Genomic DNA, 5575 nt, shown 5'->3' on the forward strand with positions numbered 1-5575 from the left:
GGGCCCTGTATTTGGTTTCCCAGGTAGAAACCCTGAAGTCAGGAAGATCCCTGAAGAAATGACTGTGATGGATGTCTAATAGGTGGGACCATATATAAACCTCAGGACTTAGTTTCCCATGGTCTCATGTGATGTAAGAGCTGCAGAATGATCAGTGTTCCCTGGGTAAACATTATAGAGGAGAACTCATAGGCCCAAAGAGTTCCTTGACATAACATGGAAATAGCAGAATGGAAACAGCTGACATGGTATGGAAATAGCAGAATGAAGTAGCAAGGGAGGTGACAGACCAGAATGAAGGATGGTCTAACAGCAAACCCATAGATCTGTAACAAAGGACCAAATAGGAGACCTGGCATTTCAGCAAAGGCCAATAGAATGGTTCTCCTGTGGAAGATCAGATGCTCACATTCCTCCAACCTTCTAGACATTTCAGGAACTTAATATTTTACCTCAGAGAAAAGCAGTAGGAGAGATCCTGAATTTATTGAGATTTAGTTTCTACCTACCCCCTCAGAAAATGGGGCTTTTAAATTACATGCAGTGAGAATAAAAACTCCATTTCTTATACCTCTGAGTTTGTAAATCAGATACACATTCCTTACATTCATTGCTACAAATAATGAATGTTTTACTCTATTTATAGTAGTGGGAAAAAATAATTCATATTTTGGGGAATATAATTCTCTGATGTTAGTGACTTTAGAAAGGAGTCTGTATAATAGTGCTTCTCATACATTCTATATGCTAATTGCTTGGAGATCCTTTGAAAATAAGGCTTCTTATTCAGGTCTCAGGTGAAGCCTGAAGATCTTAATTTTTAACTAGCTGTCCAGTGATGCTGATGCTTCAGGTCCCAGGGACCACCCTTGGGAGAAGTGAGGCTGTTCAGTAAACTGGTGAGATGATTACACTATGTTGGTTTTCCATAATGTATTGACTAGCACTTTCTCAAATAAACACAGGGTGGTGCTGGTGCTCCCGTGTACCATAGATTTGTGGTCCAATTTTGGACTTCAATTTAAAATACAGGGGCATCTGAGTGGCTCAGTAGGTTAGGTGACTGACTCTTGATTTCAGCTCAGGTCATCTCTGGGATCAAGCCCCACATGCGGCTCTGCTCTCAGCACAGAGTCTGCTTGAGATTCTTTGTCTTCCTCTCTGCCCCTCCCCCTTCTCACATGTGCTCTCTGAAATAAATTAATTTAAAATATATTTTATTACTTATTTTTATTATTTTATTATTAAATAAAAATAATTTTAAATAAAATAAAATAATTAATTTTAAATAAAATACAAAATGAATGTAAGCAACAAAGTTTATGTAAAAGGAAAGTTGAATGTTCTAAAGAACTCTCAAAGACAAATAGCTAAAATAAATTGCACCTGAATTAGAGGCCAAAAAAAACCCACATGTAAATAAGGAGGAAACCATGAAACTGGATTCTGAATTTAGATTCCTTTGCAAATGCTTTAAGTTCACACTCCACTTTAAAGAAACTAGGATTTGAGATCTTAGACCAGTGGTTCTCCATAGGGCATTACTGACCCCTAGGGGTAGTTTTGGAAACTCCTGGGGGCATTTTTGGCTGGGCTTCACAACTGGTCCTTGGTGGACCAGGGACAGGGTTTTAAGACATCCTGTCAGGGCCTGCACAACTTTGGAAAGTCTGAGTATTCATATAGGTAAAAGCTTGCTTTTCCCCTCAAGAAGGTGAGCTTCATAGAACGGACTTCTTCTCAGAGCACAGTATGGAAAGGGGGTGGGTGGAGATTAACTTCATAATAGGTGGGACCATATATAAACCTCAGGACTTAGTTTCCCATGGTCTCATGTGATGTAAGAGCTGCAGAATGATCAGTGTTCATTAGTGGAGAAAAAACAAAAGTCACCTCAGCCAAGTAATCAAGATTTCCATCATCAGTGATACATCGTGTTGGTAACGTGCACTTTGGTCAGATGTGATGAGAAGGTCACTTTACCTCTATAGGCTTTCTCCTAAAAAACCATAATCCCAGTTTCATCATGATAAAAAAATTCATATTAATAAAATCCCAACTGAGAAACACTGACTAGTCAGCACTCCTCAAAACAACCAAAGAACAAGGAAAACAAGGAAAGTCTACAAAAGATCACATTCTAAAGGAGTTTAAGAACTGACAACTAAATAGAATGTGGTATCCTGGATGGGATCCTGTAACAGACAAAGTAAAGTAGCTTAAAACTAAGAAAATCTGAATAAAGTGTAGACTTTGATTAATAATAATGCATCAATGTAGTTCCATTAGTGGTAACAAATACAGCATACTAATGTAAGATTTTAAAAATAAAGGAAACTGGGTCTGAGCTATATGGAAACTTAGCATCATTTCTATAAACCTAAAACTATTTAAAATTTTTAAAAATGTAAACTACAATTTTCAACTAGTAGGTAAGTTCTGGATATCTAATGCACAGGATAGTGATTATAGGCAACAATACTGTATTATAAACTTCAGTTACTAAGAGACTAGATCTTAATTGTTCCCACAAAAAAAAAAGTTTTTAGGATTATTAGAGCGAGAGAGAATTTGTACACATGCAAGTCGGGGAGGGCGGAGGGAGAGGAAGATCCTCTCAAGCAGACTCCCCGCTGAACACAGAGCAGGAAATGGGGCTCGATCTCACCCTGAGCTCACAATCCAAGGTGAAACCAAGTCAAACGCTTAGCCAACTGAGCCACCCAGGTACCCCCAAAGAAATGGTATTTATGAGACAGGATAGAGGTGTTAGCTAACTCTAGTAATCATATTTCAATATATAAATGTATCAAATGTACACATTAAACTTATACAATGTCAATATTACTTCAATAAAATTATTATAAAGCCACCTTTTTATTATCTAAGCCTAGAACACCTATTTTGTTACTTATATAACTTTAATATTCACTATGGACAAACTGTCCTGCTAACAGAAGGAATACTGTTCTTTTCTTCAAAATGTCAGCAAGAATTTGATCGCCATTTTTTTAAGATTTTATTTATTCATTTGACAAACAGAGATCACAAGTAGGCAGAGAGGCAGCAGAGAGAGGAGGAAGCAGGCTCCCTGCTGAGCAGAGAGCCTGATGCGGGGCTCCATCCCAGGACCCTGAGATCATGACCTGAGCCGAAGGCAGAGGCTTTAACCCACTGAGCCACCCAGGCACCCCAGAAAAGGACATTTTCTTTTTTTTTTTTTTAAAGATGTTATTTATTTATTTGACAGAAATCATAAGTAGGCAGAGAGAGAGAGAGAGAGAGTGAGCAGGAAGCAGGCTCCCTGCTGAGCAGAGAGCCCGATGCGGGGCTCGATCCCAGAACTCTGGGATCATGACCTGAGCCAAAGGCAGAGGCTTTAACCCGCTGAGCCACCCAGGCGCCCCGAAAAGGACATTTTCTTTTTTTTTTTTTTTTTGGTCAGAAACAGAGGGAGAGAGAGTGAGCGAGCACAGGCAGACAGAGAGGCAGGCAGAGGCAGAGGGAGAAGCAGGCTCCCTGCCGAGCAAGGAGCCCGATGCGGGACTCGATCCCAGGACCCCGGGATCATGACCTGAGCTGAAGGCAGCTGCTTAACCAACTGAGCCACCCAGGCGTCCCCGAAAAGGACAGTTTCAACAGTAAATGCTATTCATGTGTTTTGAGTGGCCAGTAAAACATACTTGTTACCAGTACACACTATATGTAATCTTATAGCTCCTCAGGAAACATGAATTCAGTCTTGAAAATACCCAGCGGCATTAACAGTACTTGACTGAGCAGTTTTACTTCTGGATTTAAGAGCAAGCACCTACTTCATTGTTTTCTAGTGTAGTAGTATCTGGGCATTTATATATTGAAATGCATGTTTTATTACAAATTGATTTCATTCTACTCTACATTACAGTAAAGGCACTGGACTGACCCTTTCTGAAATTGTGTATATAGGTGAGGTATGTATGAATTTCATTTTAGGATAGTGGGTATGATCAAGGTTACGAGTATTCCCATCTCGTAGTAAAAAGTGTCTGCTAAGCCTGATAGGTTGAGAACCCCAATATTTGACCAAGCTCTTCAAGGGCAGAAAATGTCTGGTTTCTTACAGGTTCTCAACATTTCATTTCACCTTGTTGCAGTCTGTTTATGCCTGCTCAGAAGCCCTTGTTTGCTCCTCCATTTTGACAGTCTCAGTTCTGATCCAGTGCCCACCCTCAGGCAGGCAACTAGAGTAAATATGACCTCTTTAAGTCAGAGTGGTCTCATTCCCTGTGCCAGTGATTAGACATGGGCAAGTGAACCAATGTTGTCAAGACACAAGGGGAATTCCGCTGAGGAGCTTTGGGAATGCTTTTATAGTCCCTAAAAGCACAGGAGGAAGAAATGTTCTTTTCTTTCACTGGACATTGTTGATTTATTCATGACACCGGGAAATCATGGTCGGCATCTCTGATCATGAGCATTATTAGCCCAGAAAGAAAATGCTGAGAATGACAGGGCAGGAAGGAAGGAAACCAAGGTTCTTGAGATCTCTGAACCCTCTATGAACCCGTAGAATTGGGTCTTTTCTCATGACCAGCAGCAAGCGTCCTAATATAACCCTTTTCACAAGCAGTTGTGTTGCTGAGTATGTGTACACACTGTATGCAGTTCTGCTCAGACTGCGACGTAAGGAAGCCACAGTAATTCTCTCAGCCATTAGCGCCTCATTCAAACCACCGTATTGTAACTGAGTCCCAGGCTTAGCTGTGAAGGGCCCACGGGAGACTGATTTTACATTGACAGTAAGCTCCCCAGTCTTGTGGTCCAGTTGTGGAAAACGAGAAAACCTTGTGCTCTCCTGCACTCTTTCATATGACTACTTCTGGATAAGTTAATTAGGAAATAAGTCATTTGTCCCAGTCCCGCACCTGGTGATAGAATATACATCCTTTCAATGCACACAGAGATGAATTGAAGGAATAAGCAAGGTGAAATGAAATGTTGAGAACCTTGCTTATTCCTTAAGTTCCTTAGCAAGTAGAGAAAGCTTTTTTCCCACAGAAATAAGGTTTAGAAGATTTATGAATCTAATTACCTTCCCATCTGAGAATTCCAGTACCTAGCATGTGAAACTGGTCTTCACTGGTTCCCACAACTCACCCTTTGATATTTGGACTTTCTTCTTTATATCTTTTCTACCATATTCCTTTATCCTTATTTACTCTTCCCACCTTTTCCACACTTATCCATAGAAACTATCTGCTTTGCAGGACAGACAGAATTACAGTTTCCCAGCTCAGATGAACCTGCAAGCCCTTTCAAATCATTGCAGGCTTTTTTTCTTTTTCTTTCTCAAGATTTATGTACGAGAGAGAGAAAGAGTGGGGGCATATGAAAGTAGGGGGAGGGGCAGAGGAAAAGAATTTTCAAGCAGACGCCCCACTGAGTGTGGAGGTCACTTGGGGCTCAATCCTAGGGCCCATGAGCTCAGGACCTGAGCTGAAACCAAGAGTTGGATGCCCAACCAACTAAGCCACCCAGGTGCCTCACTGCCGGCCTTTTTATAAAGAATATGCTGGTCAGTTCACAAATTAAA

Source organism: Mustela erminea, chromosome 4, assembly GCF_009829155.1.
Source record: "Mustela erminea isolate mMusErm1 chromosome 4, mMusErm1.Pri, whole genome shotgun sequence".
Taxonomy (NCBI): domain Eukaryota; kingdom Metazoa; phylum Chordata; class Mammalia; order Carnivora; family Mustelidae; genus Mustela; species Mustela erminea.